Source organism: Macadamia integrifolia, chromosome 4 (assembly GCF_013358625.1).
Source record: "Macadamia integrifolia cultivar HAES 741 chromosome 4, SCU_Mint_v3, whole genome shotgun sequence".
In the NCBI taxonomy this organism is placed as follows: domain Eukaryota; kingdom Viridiplantae; phylum Streptophyta; class Magnoliopsida; order Proteales; family Proteaceae; genus Macadamia; species Macadamia integrifolia.
The window spans coordinates 19983285-20001570 of record NC_056560.1 but is presented as its reverse complement, the minus strand read 5'-3'; the positions used below and the strand labels follow the sequence as shown (position 1 = coordinate 20001570).

General features: G+C 38.6%; 1 protein-coding gene and 1 long non-coding RNA gene across 3 annotated transcripts in view; one reads left to right on the top strand and one right to left on the bottom strand.

Moving 5' to 3' along the window:
* Positions 1-18286, bottom strand: part of LOC122076205 (endoribonuclease Dicer homolog 1) — a 29387-nt gene that overhangs the window by 4371 nt on the left and 6730 nt on the right. The gene's annotated exons all lie outside the window — the stretch shown is intronic.
* LOC122076206 lies at positions 13615-14494 on the top strand. The gene is made up of 3 exons (XR_006139459.1): positions 13615-13820; positions 13900-14046; positions 14140-14494. It is a non-coding gene; the product is annotated as an uncharacterized LOC122076206 (long non-coding RNA).

Below are 18286 nucleotides of genomic sequence, written 5' to 3'. Positions count from 1 at the left end.
CTACTTTTTAAACTGGATGACCAATGAAAGTGGTGATGAGCCATGCCAATTCATGCCAACAAAGCAGTCCCTTACAGTGGGCCATGCCCCAAAAATCATTAGTTTTAGCCCTTCAAACAATGTGGCAGACCATAAAATCTGTTGTGACCCTCAGCAATAAGAAAGACTCTACTCCTGACTAGTTTCAACTAAAAAAAAAAAAAAGAGCAACCCAGTGCACGAGGTTCCCTCAACTGCAGGGTCTGGGAGGGGAAAATGTACACAGCCTTACCCCTGCTTCGCAAGAGAGGCTGTTTCCAAGTTTCGAACCTGTGACCAACATGTTGCAATAGTGCAACTTAACCACTGCGCCACAGGCTCGCCACTCCTGACTAGTTTCAACTATAGTTGTTTTAAACGTGTTTTAAATGATGAACTGTTTTTTGGAATTTAAAATGCAGTCACCCCAACTGAGCTCAAGAGAATGCCAAAAAAAGGGGTTTGTTTGGCTCAGACGAATTAAACACGTTTGCGAGTTTTATTTTATTTATTTTTGGAAAAAAAAGAAGATTAAAAGTACTAATATTTTAACTTTAATATTGTTAGAGACTGCTACCATGAGGGGGAGCGTCCCCGTTTAGTTGTAATTGTTAGGCTGAGTAGTTGTAGTTGTTATTTACTTTTCTTGTAATTAGACTTATACTCTTAGTAGGAAAATTGCTTTATGTTATTAGTATTGGGGATAGACCACAATTGGGATGATACTGAATCTTATAGTGGCTAGCACTCTTCTCCACGTTTTCTCCTATCGTCTCTCTCTTTCTCTCTCACACTTCTCTTCTTCTTCATAGGTTCTGATTGTTGATATCAAGCTTTGTTACAAAATTAAACAAAGCCTTAGCCTATAGGAGTTGACAGACGACCGAAAACCCACCCAAAAAGAAAAGATAGATTTAAACTAAAACCCTTAGGCTATAGCCTATAGGGCTCAGCCTGATATGGCATACTTCACCCAATCCATAGGTAGACTTTTATAATAGCCTTAACTCTTCTCCCATCCTGCTGCTGCCTGATGTGGAACTAAGGAAGTTGTGTACGTAAGCGGGGATGAAGAAGAGGGCTTCATAGGGTTCCCCTGGTTCAACGACTCCTTTATGAGACCCACCCACCACACCTCACAATGACCAAGTTGGACCTCTAAGATAAGAAACGCTTCAATTCACTTTGTCTATCTGACGTTTGTAAATCTAAATACCTCAGCCACTATATTGGAATTTGGGTCCATTTGGAATTAGACCTGAAAATGCAAACTGGTCTTTATGGGCTCCAGGGAAGTGTAGAGAAGAATGTGTCACCACCAGTAACTGCTACACTAAACGTTCAATATTCCGCTTTTGTGGAATACCAAACAGAATTTTAGTACTGGCAACTAAGTCACGAGATTCATACAAAGATTGCACAAGTCTCAATTAAATAAGAAATGTCAATGCAAAGGTTAGGCGAAACAAGATGGCTTCTATATATGGAGTTTCACTAATTGGCCACAATGTGTTAAGAGCATCTTTTGCTAAGTCATAATACATTCCTTGCCACATGGTGGACAGTTGAATGATAAGAGTAATGGAGGACCAATAACAGGTACGTTTGGTTAAAGCCGAAGTGAAATGAAGCAAAGTAAAATTATAATAATAGAATATTGTTGTTATTATAAAATATACCAGGAGAATCTCTTCAGTAGTTTAAACTATACCAAATCACAGAAACTACAGATATACTGCCCCTTTTTTTGGTCCCATCCTTTGCAAATCTAAAGTCTATACGTTTAAAACCTGTCCTTCCGTTTTCCTTTTTTTGACGTTCTTAAACAGTTTGACCTTTTTCTACCATTCCGTTCAATTTTATACCGTTTTAAACATACCATACCGAACAAAGTTTTTTTGCCATTCCCATTTTGACATGATTTCAACTTTCAACTACTAATGGAGTTTTAAAACCCTGTGAGTCAACTCTCAAGTCGGCCAAAACTCCCAATTGTTTGTTCACCTGGTTGACTAGCCCTCTTCACTCGTGTCCTCTGGATCTGATGCAGGTCAGAGATGTCTGCTGCTACTGGTGGGCAGCAGGGATAAGAGAAACGAGAAAAAGAAATGTGGGAAGACGGGAGAAAGAGGGAAAAGAGAGCAGGGAAACACAACAGCCTCACTTCAAAATCTAACTGATTCTTAATCCATTCATTCAAATGGGGGGGGGGGCTGCAAGCCTTTACAATGTCTTTATAAAGTTGTAAAATAGAAGAAAACAGAAAATAATACTGGACCCTAAAACTACCAATCGATGGGGTGATGTGGTGATGTAGATCACAGAAGCAACGCCAAAGCCAGCCCAGACAGGTTGTGGGATTCAACTGCTGTGAGAGACAGCTTGGTCAGTTGTGGTCTGGTTCTTGGGACAGAATTCTATTTTGGTGAAGCATAAAAGAGGATTTAATTCTAAATAAAGATGATATCGACCAGCCTTAAAATAAGAAAGTTATTTCTAGATTTAGAGGACTCATTGGCAAAGCATAGTTTGCAGAAGATTTTCCAGCATGTCAAGCAAATATTCTGCCTACAAGTTAGGGATCGACCATCTGTCATTTTGGGAGGTGATTGGCTATATCAACTAGCCTCATTCGAAGAGATGTTTCCAAAAAAAAGAGTAGCCATCGTGCCGCTTTGCAAAGAGAAGATATTCTTCAAATTTTGGTGCGCCCATGACCAATACTAGAGGAGAGTATAAAGATTATTTGACAGCTTCTATTAGTGCTACTTTTTAAGGAAGTTTTAATCCTTGCGTGGGGGATCTTATTAGCCAAAGATAGTCTCTATTTTGTCGGGAGTTTGATGTAATTAGAAGTTTTTTATTCTTAGGACTCTTCCTATTTTAGTTGACTAGATTTATTGGATTTGTTTATAATTAGTTTCTAAATAGGACAAAAGGACTTTCTTTCCACGTAAGGTAGAAGCCCCATTTGATGTAACCGAGTGGCATATAAATGAAGACAGAGGATGACATACAGCCAATGATTGGAGTTGAAAAAATAATGGCTTTGCTGTAGCTGTGAGATGCATCAACGGTGAGAGGCCGTGAAACACTGAGATGCCATGGGTGAGAGGCCCAGGACTGAGATAGTCCCATATCCCTTATCCCCTTCTATATTATCAGTTTTAGCTTTCTGTTGAAGACTGTTCGAAGTAGTATTTCTATTGCTGGATATCAATGTAGCAATCCCGTTTTAGTGTTGGTTCTTGTCTGAACTGAAATCTACATTATGCGGCAGTATCCTAAATTGACTAAACTTTCTCCAGACGTAGACTACTTTTGGAAGAGTTTTTAACTGACGAAACTCTTAAAGAAAGAAACAAATAGAAAAAGGAAAAACTCCTCTAACATTGAGACTTGGAGTGTCCTAAATCACTCCACTTAACTCAGCCTTATCCCAGCTAAATGGGGTCGGCTACATGGACCTTTACTACCCTCTAATCAGTTCTATTCAAAGACATACTTTTGTCACAAGGCCTACGCTATGCATGTATTTCCTCACCACTTCTCCCAGAGTCATTTTAGGTCTACGCCTCACTCTTTTAGATCCTTCAATCTAAATCAAATCACTAGTCTATACTTGACCATCTGAAGGGCTCCATTGCACAAGGCACTCATTAAATCCATCAATGGAGGAGTGTGCAAGGCAGTCAACATCCTGCTTTTCATGGCCAAACCGGACAACATTGAAGTCAGCCCCCAAGGCCCAAGGGAGAGATCCAATATGGAGAGCAATGTGACAATAGTCTACCCAAAGGAATAATCTCTTGGAGGGGCAATTAGAAGCATAAATAACAGTAAAGACGAAAGCAGTTCCCATGATAATCATAGTTTCGTAAGTGGAGAAATTGAAAGGAAGGGGATACGAATTGGAGATGGAGGAAGGGTCCCAACGGCACCAGAGACGGCCGTAGGGATGGTGGGAATAGTTTGAACAAAAAGACCAAGATGGGGAAATAGAAGAGACAAGAAGCATTCAGCTCTTTTATTCTGGTTTCAGCAAACAACAAAACCCAGCAACAAAGAGCTTTAATGCGAGAGCGACTGTTTTTCATGAGGAATTTAATCCTCGGCAATTCAAATGACAATGATTCATCAAGCAATCAAGGATGGGTGCATTTGAGGCTCCAAGAAGGAAGGACAAGGAGTAGCAAAGGTGCTAGCACGAGAACACCAAGATTCTCTCAAAGGGGGAGAGTGGGAATTGACTGAGGGAGAGGGTGAGATGGGGGTTTCGTCAAGGGGCAAGGCGTAGGTGGGGGCAAGGAAGTGCTGGGTGTAGAAGGAGGCCATTGCAGTTGTTCGAGTACATCTACAATTTGGGCGGCTACAATACCATATGCCTTGCTTAGTCACCCCATTGGCACACTGTAACATTCTTCCAGGGAAACCTTGGCAACAACATGATGGTATTCTCTATAATGGTGCACAGAACACCAACAAGGTGAAGCAAAGAGACCATATGTACTTAATGACACCACACGCGTTATCCAACATGCCATGTCAACGACTGACTGTTGCTCTAGTGACACGTCAGCCTCCTCTACCTCCCCCTAGAGTTATGTCCCTACCATCTGCTTCAAGATACGTGCCACCTCATCGATGAGCGATTTACAAGGGTATGTTGGGAGCACGGCCTAATTTGACAGAGTCAAGTTCTTTTAAGACTAGGAGAGTTGATGCAGTTGGGCAAAGGAATTTTTAGTTACCTTTTTATGTTTGATTTACTTCTTTAGAAAAAAAAGAAGCTTGGGAATCAAGTTTTATGTGATTTGGATTCCATATTTGTTTCAGCTTTAGAATAGGAAAGTAGATTATTTTTTAAGTCTTTAAATATAGAGCTTTGTACCCTACAATGGGACTGGATTTTTTTTGAAAGAATTGAATGTATATTTGCCTGATTGAACCATGGCTTCTGTGAGGGTTGTGTATCCCTCTCTCCTTCTTTGATCTTCTTCTTCTTCTTTCTAATTCTTCCTCATTTTCATGTTGTGCTTTCCCTTTATCAGAACTACTCTGTTTATGGTGACAGCAGCAGCCCTACGTAAGCTCATCGATCTCCTTTGAGGTTGACCTGCTTAGGCTGAGCCTTTGGTCGAAGGTTCTCCTCCATTGGGCGACCCTAGCCCTCAATTCTCACCTCTAACAACTCAACATGTTGAAAGATTCAGCCTATCTCCACATCTGAAACCCTAACTACCACCAGTTTCAGTTGCAGGAGCCTTCCCTAGCCTCATATCTGACTTCCTGGAATGATTAATGCTTGCTTCTGTTAGGGACATTAGTTACAACTTGCTCCTCCAGTTTCATCCTGGTTGGGTGTTCGATAGTTGAATTTGATCACCTGGAGCTGAGGGCCTGAGAGACATCCACCGTTGGTTCAATTTCTGAAGGTTGAAGAAGAAACCCTTATGTAGTACTATATTTGAAAGAATCAAAATAGTAGCCATTTGACAAGGATCTATACTCAAAAGGATGGTCCAGATGCAAATAATAAAGACTATGAGTGAAATAAGACAATAACTATGGAAGAAAAACAATAAAATAACCGTGAGGGGCAAAACAGTATTTTTCAGCCCAAAGTTAGGGTTATAAAGCGCAAACAATCTCTGTTTTCAAATGGTTAACTATACTCAATTAAATTCTTGTACAATTTTGTAGCCCCTTACAAACCTATATAGAAGACTCAAAACAGAAAACACTAAAAAAGAAAGGCCTAACCCAATCCTTAACTAATTAGGAAACTTAAACTGACTAGGAAACTGACATAAGAAAGAAAATAGACTCAAAACATAGCTCTAACTAAACTAATGAATTAAATCTCGTTTTCATACTTTCTACCATATTTTAGGCCCATTAAAGTGGTCTATTACAAAGAAAACTCATGGGATCAAAGGCAACTCATGGGATCAAAGGCCAAACACATACATAACCCAACCCAAGGTATATTTCCAATAAAATAAGCCCATTAAGTGAGTTATCTACATCAAACCGTCTTCTTACTTATTTTGCTGATGAAGGCATAATTTCTGACCCTTTTAATTCTTTTCACACGGGTTCTAAGTGTGCTGAGCATTTACAAGATTGCCACTCAACCATAAATTTTGTGCTATCTATCACTCATATGGGGCCATTAGCGATCCGCTTCCCGTTTTGGAACCCAGATCCGCATAAGAGGGAAGGTAGTTTCATAGGTCAATTGGACTTGGTTTCCATTTTGGGATGGAAGTGGGTCTGGCTGGGGGGGCCCAAAAGAAAGTGGTCTAAAAGGGAAGGGGGAAGGGGGAAGGGGGAAGGCAGTGGATCAGAGTAAGGGTGTGTGTAGGTAGGGGGTTGGGCTAGGGGATGACTCAATGTTATGGGGGCAGTTTGAGATGGAGTTGGGCTGGGCCGAAGGGTGAGCAAAAGGAAGAGTAATGAGGTAAAGATGATATGGGAGAATTGGTGATGTGAAGGACTAGGCCGAGAGATAGGCCCAATATGATAGGGGTTAGTGGGGTGTCGAGGAAGGAAAGGAGAGGTTCACCAAAGGGGAGCCCTCCCTAAGAGAAATAAAAGGGTCAACAAAAGGTAGGGTAGAAGACGAAGGAATGCATGAAAGGTGGGAGACCCCGACAGGCTTTGGGGGTGGTAGTAGAGATGAGGCCCAAGAAAAGGAGGGAGGCTAACCACAATTTGGTAGCAGCCAAGGTTTTAAGTATCTTTCTGTATCTTACAATACCAATTAATGTGTATCGTATCTTTAAGGTAATGATATAATACGTAATACATATTTGATATTTGTACATGTTAACGTCAACCTTTATATATAATCAATTTAATGCACTTGTCTCTTCGTACTTTGTTCTCCTTTCTATATATGATATATTTTACATATTACTCATCTATAGTGTTTTATGTTTCAAAATTGTATTTTATATCCTAAGCATTTCCATACGTTTCTTCACTATTTCTATACATCTTTAGCTTATCTTGTGTCTCTCTAATAATATGATACAATGTCTTTAAAAATCACCCTTCTGATACGAGAGCCAATGCTGATACTTTAAACCTTGGTTGTAACGCCAAGGTAGAGGTAAAGATGATATGGGAGCGAAAGGAGGTCGGCGGAAGAGGATGAGAAGGGGGTTAAGTTAGAGGCAATAAGGTCATCCGAAGCAATCAATTTGTCATCAATGAGGCACAGTAGCAGAAATTGGTTGGGACATTGGTCATTGTCAAGGCCCCACGGTAGGGGAGAAGAGCTACTGGTTTGTGACCGCGAGGGGAGCCTGAGGGGGGATCCCGTCAATGGTTGGAAGGCTCCTGGTGACAGCGGTACGACCCTTGGAAGGGTAGCAGTCCATAGAGGTGGATGAGGTAGGAGGCAAGGTTACAGAGAAGAAATAGATTTTTGGACGCCAAAAGGCAAGTTACCAGGAGGCGAAGGGTCCAACAATGACCATAGGCTGGGAGGGGTGGTTCGATGGAGGCTGCAAGAAAAGGGAGGTTTGATGGCAGACGTGGAACAAAGGGACGGCTAGAGCTCCAGATGAGGGGGTGCAATGGTAGATCTAGATGGAAGCGGGGGCATTTCTCGGTGGAGTGGCGGTAGACTTTACAGCGCAAACAATGGAGAGGGAACCATTCAACGCAGATGGGTTGCTTGGAAGAGAAACACTCATCATCCACCATCGTGATGAAGGAAGGAGGATTGACATATGTAGACACCTCAACACAAATCTTGGCAAAAGCAAGATGGTCCATCTTTTTTGTCCTACCATCAAGGTACAAGAGCTTCCCTAAGACAGAGCATGGTTTAAGATCTCGCTCTCACCCCCCATCTTGCTAATCCAAAAAAGAGAGATCTCGCCAGATCTCGCCGAGATCATGTATTTTTTCATGGTCAACTCGGTGGTCATAATTCATGGCTTAAAGTATCTCTGATACGATACGATACCCTTCCGATACGTATCTTAAACTTAACCAACCGATACGATGATCGATACTGATACTTTAATCATTGATCTTTAACATATCTTAGCGTATCTCCAATACAATACGATACCCTCCAATTCATATATTAAATTTAGCCAACCGATACGGCGACCGATACCGATCCTTTAATCCTCTCATATGGAAACACCAGTTTTTTAAAAATCAAATTTAAAATGGTACTTTGACTTCGTACCCTATTTAAGTAGTCTCCGACTCTTCGAACCCTAGGCTAGTATGTTCTATTCCACAATCCACAATCCACAATCCACAATCCACAATCCACATTCCACAACCAACACATGAAACACCATAATCTTAAGAATTTAAAAGGCATCGTAGATAATTACTTAATTGACTAACAATTAACATTGATGACGAGTCACATTAACACATTTGAAAATTTGAAACGATATAAGATAGGAATGGAGATTCTCAAGCAAAAAAACCATAATTCTTGCTCCGTAATGTTTTTTCTTCAAAAAAATAGAGAAGCGAGATCTTAGCGAGATCTTGCCATTTTTACACCTCGCTTGGGATCTAGTCTTGCTAATCTAAAAAAACGAGATATCACTGAGATCTCACCGAGATCTTGAACCATGAGACAGAGCTTACAATGCCCAATCCATCCTCACACCAGTAGTGGAGCGGAAGGCCTGCAAAAGTTACCCAAAGGGGATGTTGCTCAAGTCGACACGATTGAGTAGCGAGTGACGGTCCCATTGCCTTAGTAAGATCTGTTTCCTACCAACATTCCAAGAACCACCCTCAAGGGCATGAGCCTTATCTACTTCTGCCAAAAATCTGAAGATAAAGAAGCCATAATCCATGAGGTAACTCCCAACAGTACCCTGCACTTTCCATTGCAATGAGAGCTTTACCATACTGAAGGGAGGCGACTACCAATGAAATGTTCGACTAGGCAATTTTGCCACCTCTTTCCTTCATTAGCTAGCTATGCAGTAGGATAAAGGGTAACCTCAGAGCATAGTTGTCACGGCGTCAAATTGATCAAAGGCGGTGGAGGGGTGGCTAATCGATTTGGCGATGAATCGCCCGTTATGGCGTTGCCATGGCGGTCAAATCGCCCATGTGTCCATTTTTTATTTTCCCTATTTTCTAAAGTTATTTAGTATGCTACTTTTTTATTTCCCCTATTTTCTAAAGTTATTTAGCATGTTACAAGCCTACAATATATACACTATAACATATAAAACCAACATTAAGCAATATTTTTTATTTCCCCTATTTTCTAAAGTTATTTAGCATGTTACAAGCCTACAATATATACACTATAACATATAAAACCAACATTAAGCAATATCAGATATAAAAAATCAACATAGCCCTATCAAAATCACCCTGCATTTTACAAAAAATCAACCACCTAGTGAATCAGGCGTGACTTGGCATCCATGGCGGTGCCATGGCGACGCCTATCAGCCAATGGTGACCGCCATTTGTGAGTCACGTAAATCGTAGCACTGCCATGAACTTCTTTTTCAGCCAGGACGCCAAATCGCCGCCTTGGCGATGCCATGACAACTATGCCTCAGAGGTTCCAACAATAGAGGGGGACACAAAGTGGAGAGGAAGGCCTTCTCCTAGAGGCAATTTGGATTGCTCCAAGCCAAACCACCAAGGTAAGAAAAGGAGCTGGCAGAAGGGGCAGGGAGAAGGGGAGAGAGTGGGGTCCAAGTGGTTGAGGCACCACACCATGGGAGCTGGCTATGGCAATGGTAGCAGGACAAAGGTGAAGGGGAGAGACCTATGAGCAATGACACACAAAGGAACCATAGGAAGAAAGAATTTGGAATTAATAGATGTAATGAGAAAAAGAATTAACATAACATGTAAACAAGAGACTAGATGGAAGGGTAAAAATAATATTTAAACAGCTATAAACTTTGGTATACTGGGGAAAATAATAATAGAATGGGATGGGAATAGTAGTAAAGAAAGATTTAAAAAAATGATGTTGTAGATGTTAAACCACCAAACTTGTATTAGGAAAAGAGTAAGTAATACAAGGTCAATGAATGGGCACGGTCGCCAGGGTGCGCATCCCATCTCACTTAGGGGGGAGGAGAGAGAAAGAGTTGGGGAGGGACCTCTCTCTCTCTCTCTCTCTCTCTCCCCTCCCCTATGTGAGAGGGGATGGGCATGCTGGCAGCGTGCCTACCTTTTTTCCTTAATATATTTAGTGCTTACGCACCCCAAATCATATTAGATTAAAATACTACGAAATAATTTTGGGAACACATGTATAAAGTGGTTCAAGAAATTAATAAAATAAGGTGATTATAGGGAGAAATCTAAATGGACATGTTGGAAGAAATAGTTAAGGTTAAGAAAGAATTCATGGAGGATAAGGTTATGGAAATAAGAAAGAGTACCGGACTATAGTTTTAAATTTTGATGTAGCTTATGATTTATCAATAGTAAACACATGCTTTGAAAAGAAAGAACATGTGATAACCTTCAAAAGTGGGTGAAATAGTAGCCAAATAGATTTCTTTCCAGCTAGAAGGACTAATAGGTTAGCGTAAAAGATTGTAATGTTGTACCAGGGGAGAGCTTAACCACACAATATTTATTAATGGTAATGGATATGTGTTTTAAAACGATTCAGTTTATTTTCCCTAGGATAAAACGGTGGAACTTAAAAGAAGAAAACCTGAAGACATTTACAAACAAATCAATAACACAAGGTGAGACTAAAATAGTACAATGAAGATAATAATATGATGTGTAGGGGTGTCAATATTTAAACCGGACCGGTTAAACAGGACAGGACCGAACCGAACCGATTAAGCCCAATCCAAACCGAACCGGTGGCTTATTGGGCTGGTTTTGGTTTGTATTTTAAATTGAATCCGGTCTCGGTTTGGTTCAGGTTAGACCATTGGGCCACCGGAAATGTGCACCGAAGCCTGCTGGTTGCCGATCGTCCCTCAACAGGTAAAACTCTTTTTTTTTTTTTTTATTGCACGGTTTGCACATCGACAGCGATGATAGGTAAAGCCGTAAAGCCGTAATGCTTGTGCTTTAATTGAGAACCAATGTTTCCCTCCTCTAACAGCCGATTTGAGACCCCTGCAACCTTCAAGTTCTCTCTCTACAAATTTCAGCTCTTTGTCTGGTACTCTAGCCTCCAGGTATATCCTCTTTTGATTCAAACTTCTCATCTTTTCTTGGCCCTTTTGTGAATAAAATATCTGAGACTCTGAGTTGTTAACATGTAAATCTGAAGTTAGCCGTAAATGGTGATATAATAGAACTGAAATGGGGTATTCGAGTATGCTTGTGAGGAGTTGGCTTGCATTAGTTGGATTTTAAAGAGGTTTATCATCCAATTAAACCCTTCTAAATTTTCAATCTATTTGGTTGATCAAGTATTAAAACAAGATTCAAATTTCAGTCAATTTTATCCTTCTATATTTCATTTTTGAATCTTATTTATGTTTTTTCAACTTCTTCAAATATGAGATTTTGAATCAAATTTCAGCATGCAATAGTGTATTATATAGGGCTAATTTAAGAAGGGAAAGTGATTAAGATTTATAGAGGATCTCTTAATTAGGGCATATTCTTATTTGCTTCCAACTTAAAGAGGTCATTTTTGAATTTGTAATGCTTGGTATTCTTATTTTATTAACATGTCTTATGTTTTCTTATTAATTATAGAAATGTCCATCAATATAGAAGATGAGCCCGATTGTGGGTCAGATGCTGATGTTATGTCTGATGATGGACCATATATTCCTGGAATTCCATCAACAGAACCTTCAAGTGTCGTAACACTTGAAACAAATGAAACTACCAAAAGGAAAAGGAGTGTAGTTTGGGATGAGTTCACAATCATTGATGGGAAGGGTTTTGATGATGGGAAGAACCGAGCTGAATGCAAAAGATGTAAGCAAGTTTATAAGGCTGATAGTAATATTAATGGAATTGGAAGCCTTAGGAGACATATTCTACATTGCCCAAAAAGGGAAAACAAAGGAAACACAAGCACCCAAATGATTTTGGGTGTAAATGAAGGGAAAGTGATGTTAAAAGACAAAAAAGTTGACCAAGATTTTGTGCGTGACAAAGTTACAAAGCTTATTGTGAGACATGAGTTACCTTTAGTTTTTTTTGAGTATGAGGAGTTCAGAGAGTTAATTATATACCTTTTCCGGACTATACCCGTATTGCTCGAAACACACAAATGTCGGATATTTTGAGGTTATACAATTTGGAGTCCATTAGAATCAAGAATTTACTTAATTCATTTGCTGGGAGAATTTCTTTGACAAATGATTTATGGACATCTATCACTAATGATGGATACATTGCTTTGAAGTTTTGCATCATGCCATTGATAAGGATTGGGTGTTGCATAAGAAGTTGTTGAAGTTTTGCATCATGCCACCTCCACACACTGGCATCCATATTTGTGAAATGGTTTCAAAAATCTTGTCTGACTGGGGTATTGATCGGAAATTGTTTTCAATTACTTTAGATAATGCCACAGCTAATTTATGTTTTGTTGACTTGCTGAAGAAAAATTTAAATTTGAAGAATGCTCTTTTATGTAGAGGATTACACTTTCATAATAGGTGTTGTGCACATATTCTCAATCTTATTGTACAAGATGGATTGAAACACATTGATGACTCTGTGGTGTTGGTGCGATCTAGTATAGCCTATGTGAAAGGATCACATGCAAGAAAAGTAAAATTCTTAGAAATTTGTAAGCAATTGGGATTACAAAGTAATAAGGGCTTACGTGCTGATGTCTCCACAAGGTGGAACTCAACCTATCTCATGCTTGATTCTGCATTATTTTATTATAAAGCATTTGAGAACCTTGGACTAGTGGATGACAACTTTAAAACTTGTCCTAGTTCTGAACAATGGTTGAAGATTGAGAGATTAACGAGTTTTTTGTATCCCTTCTATGCAATTACTGTTTTGCTTTCTGGTTCCAAGTATCCCACAGCAAATTTATATTTTGAAAATGTTTGGGAGATTCACAAAAGTTTATTAGAAGAGGTATCACGTGGGCTCAACTTTATGAAGCCAATGGCAGTGGAAATGAAGAAAAAATTTGACAAATATTGGAGTGAATATAGTCCAATTTTGGCCATTGCTTTGGTGTTTGATCCTCGATATAAACTTAGTTTTGTGACTTGGGCATTTTCTAAGCTTTGCAATCTGGACTTAAATGCATCTACAATGTGCAACAATGTGAGGAATTCTTTATATCAATTGTTTGATGAGTACAAGAGTATGCAACCAAGTGACTATGATGTTCCTACACTTGCCCATCGTCCTGGGAGATCTAGAACAAGATTTGTAAGTAAATTTACATTCTGATAGTAATTTTGATTTATTTTTTAATACAAGTTTTCAACATTCATTGCTAATCTTATTAATGATTCATATTTCGACTATTTCTCAATTTTCATAGGAATTTATGGTATCCGAGCTTGCTGAGATGGATAATGGAAATAAATCTCAATTGGATATATATCTAGATGAACCCAAGGTCCCATTCAATGATAATGAATATGATGAGTATGATATGTTGGCATTCTGGAAAGCAAATGGGTCAAGGTATCCAGATGTGGCTCGAATGGCTCGTGATGTCTTGGCTATACCAGTTTCCACAGTTGCTTCAGAGTCGGCTTTTAGCGCAGGGGGCCGTGTTATTGATAAATATCGGAGCAAACTCCTACCTACCAATGCTGAAGCATTAATATGCCTTCGGGATTGGATGTTTGATATAGACTTCAGAGGTAATTTTTCATTCAGTATATTTTTCATTTTTAATTGTCTTAATTAGTTAATTAGTGTCTTATTTTACTTTGTATGTAGCTGAGCCTTTTGATGATCCCACTGATGTGGATAATGCACTTAGAAATGTACTGGAACTATTGCACATTGAAAATGAGAGAGGTGCAGTAGCTAGTTCTTCAGCTGGTCCTACTCCTAGAGAAGGATAAGCTCAATCTTATTGAATAGGTATACCGTAGTTTACATTTGCACGTATTTCATAATTTATGTTTTGACAGTGTCACTATGTTGTCTTAAATCTTCTTTCACTTTTGGTTGCAGTTTCTTGGAATGGTAAGAGTGTAGGACACACTTGTGGTCTTAAGAGTAACTACTCAACACATCATTTTGGAGGACAAAGGGCTGCAATATTTTAAGGGAATATTAAAATATTTTGAGAAAGAAGATAGTCATTTGATATTTTGATGTAATATTAAATACTCTTTGAATGTTTTAGGTGGATGTTCTATGGTTTGTTTGATACTTTGACTTGCATTAGTTATTGGCACACTATCTCTATTTTAGGTGGGTGATTCCGTGATTGAATCATTTTAATTTTTAGGTGGTCCGTGGTTGATTGAATGATTTGAATATTTGGTACTTTGATAGTTTAATACTTTATAGTTTGATGACTTGATGTCTTGATGTTTTGATCTATGTTTTGTGCTTGATAAATTATTAGGTTTTCATGTACAGGAATTCCTTTTTTCATGACTTGGTTTTTCATGTATGGAAATTCCTATTTACTGTTGGATACTTGGATTTTCATACTTTTACTGCCTTATTTGGTTGATCTTTTTCCACCGTAATTCAGTAATAGTTGTGTTTTAATTATATTTGTCCACTAAATATTGGTATACACTATACATGCTCACAATGTAAAAAATAAATAAAAATCCTATGAACAGGTCCATACCGGCCCAAAGGGGTAGGGCGAAGGATGAGTTCCAAAGGATGAAGTCATACCCACCCAAACTCCAAAGGATGAGGCCCGTGTTCATTTTTTTTTTTCAATTATCTGTCGGTTTCCTAATGGCTCCATACCGATTTAAAAAACCAATCCAAACCGAAATGAACCTGATAAATCCAAACCGGTACCAACCCAAACCCAAACCGCACCGAAGCCGACACCGGACCGAAACCGATAAATCCTTAATGGGGCGGTTTCGGTGAGTTCCAAAGTCACATCGAAACCGGTGGAACCAACAGAAATCGGACCGAAACCGCACCAACCCGGACCGTTGGCACCCCTAATGATGTGGAACGAGATGTCTACCTATATTAAAAATGTAGCTACAGATATTTTAGGTGAATCTAAAAAAAGTGACATTCATCTAGGGAAATTTGGTGGTGGTTTGAGAAAGCTAAGGCAGCCATTAAAGCTAAAAGATCTAGTTTTAAATCTTGGCAAATGACTAATAATAAGGAGGATTTAAGAAAAAAATATAAATTTGCTCAAAAATGATATGGACCAGTTGGGTGCCGGCACCTAGCTAAGACGCTAACTTCTGATATCGGGCCTTTGGCATCCTAATGGCTGCCCTAATTCTGGAGCGGGACTTATCCCATGTATCTATTAAAATTATACGGTCAACCCGATTTAGCATGGCTTGGATGCCTGTGTTACGATCCGTAAACTGCACTTCGTTAAGATTTTCATTACGAAGGAAAGCATGGACTAAGAAATATAAAGATCTCTACAACAATTTAGACACAAAAGAGGGAGGATTTATAAACTAGGGAAAATGAGGGAAAGCACAAGTAGAGATCTCAATCATTTTAGATGCATTAATAGTGAAGATAATGTATTAATAGTGATGAGGAGATTAAAGAGAGATGGAAAAACTATTTCTACAACAACACAACTTTCTAAATGAAAACAATACAAGTGTAACATCATAAAAAGTTCTAATAACCATCAAGAAAACACAAATCTTAGATATATACAGAAGACCAGAACATCTAAAGTAAAGGAAACTTTAAAGAAGATGATATAGATAAACGGTTGGTCCAAATGGTATCCCAGTAGAGGTGTGGAACAGCTTAAAATTTTATGGAATAACTTGGCTAACTACGTTGTTCAATAAGATTATGAACACAACAAATTCCAAATGAATGGAGAAGCATTGCGGTTCCAATTTACAAAAATAAAGGCAATACAAAGTTGTAACAACTATAAAGGAATACAACTTATGAGCCATATAATGAACTATGGGAGAGAGTAATAGAAACCCGCATGAAACGAGAAACTAATATATCAGATAACCAATTTGGTTTTATGCTAGGAAGATTAACTACATAAGGAATTTATTTTCTTAGGGGACTAAAGGAAAGCTTTAGAGAATGAAAGAAAGATCTTTGTATGGTATTTTATTTACTTAGAAAAAGCATATGATAAGTCCCTAGAGAGATAATATGGCAAGTGTTAGATAATAAAAGCATTTTGAGTAAATATTTGCACATAGTCAAAGATATGCAAAATGGAATAGTGACTAGCGAAAGAATGGTGGGGGGGAGAGGGAAGCAAATTCCCAATTACAATTGGATTACATCAAGGATCAACTTTAAGCCCACATTTTTTTGTGCTAATCATAGATGAGCATACTAGAGACAATCAAGATCAGATCCCTTAGAGAGTTGTATGCTTTTTGCTGATGATATTGTTTTGATGGATGAAACAATAATAGGGCATGCAAAATTGGAATTACGGAGATAAACCTTGTAAACAAAAGGTTTTAGGATAAGTAGCCATAAACATAGTATAAGGTTTGTAACTTTAGTAACAATAGTATTAAAAGCGGAATGGTGAAAATTGATGACAGAGAGATACCACAAAATGAAAATTTTAAGTATTTACATTCAATCATAAATAATGAAGGAGAACTAGAGGATGATGTTGTACAAAGAATCAGAGTAGGGTGGCTGAAGTTGAGGAGCGTTCAGAGTGTTGTGTGATTAATGTATTCCTTTAAAACTCAAATGAAAATTTTATAGGACAATTGTAAGGCCAACAAGGAATTTTGGAGCCAATGTTCAAGGTTGAGCCAAAATATTTCGGTTTTGCAAGATACTGAAATGAAGCTCTATGCAATATGTAAAAAGTGCAAGGTTTCAGTAAAAAGCTCATTGTTCGACGAAATTTTGAAGTGAGGTTACGGTATTGTTTCGAAACCATCAATATAGAATGTAAAGTTTTGAACGAAATGTACCCATTTCATTGGTTTTCGCTGGTTTCAACTCTATGGTTTGTGGAAACTTGGTTTTTTTTGTGATTTTCGGCCAAATCACTCTCATACAAGCATGGAACAAGTATAACATTGATAATTATGAAATGGTACATAATTTTATGTTTGTTCATTCCCAATGCACATTTTAGTTGTTTTAATGGTATTAACTGTGTAGTACTAAATTTTGTGTGGAGTAGGCCATATAGAGAATGTACACAACAGCATACAACGTATACTGCCAACCAAGGGTCTGAAGTTAAAACTACCATTTAGGGTGTTTATTTAACAATCTAAGGATTCCAGTATTATGTTTAGAGGGCCTAAAATAGTGTTTTCTGGAAGTTTCGAGGCCTACTTCAGCCATTTGGACCTCGAAACCATCCCCTGAAACTGAAAAGTTTCAACTGAATTTCATTTTCGAGCATGGTCAAAACCATACTCGAAACAAAAACCTGGAACCTTGTATGGAACTGAATGCTAGGCAGTGACGAAAACAAACTTAGTTTAGCTGAAGTGAGGTATTGAGATGAATAAGTAGTAAAACTAGAAAAGAGAAAATAAGGAATGAACATATTATAGCTAATCTAAGAGTAGCCCTAATATATGGTAAGTTGCAAGAAAGTCATTTGAGATGGCATGGACATGTGCAATGGAAACCTTTTGAGTGTGCCAGTACAGAAGGGGAATTTGATTCAGATTGTAGGAGCATGAAAAGTGGTAAGCCTAAAATGACTAGGAGAAGTGGTGATGAAAGACATGCATAGCTTAAGCCTAATAACAAGTATGGCTCCGAATAGAGCTGATTGGGAAAAAAAATATCCACGTAGCCGACCCCATTTGGCTAGGATAAGGCTGAGTTGTTGATTGACTTGATAATCCACTTCTACACAGCTTCCCCCCCCCCCCCCCAAAAAAAAAAAATACTTGATAATCCACTCAGTTGGATTGCCAATCCACTTAGATTGGCTGGCCACCGATTTAGTATTTTCATAGTAATGAAATATATAAAGAACGCATGCAGACCTTGGGACAGTTAGCATGATAAAGCCTAGACATGGGCCCAGGAAGCCTAGTTGAGGCCCAGCTTCTGGGCCACAGAAGGACACATTGAGTCCATGTGAAGTAATGTGTATGGAAATGGAAAACAATTATCACAAACAGGCCCACCAGATTGAGAAAAATAACAAAACACAACAAAAATG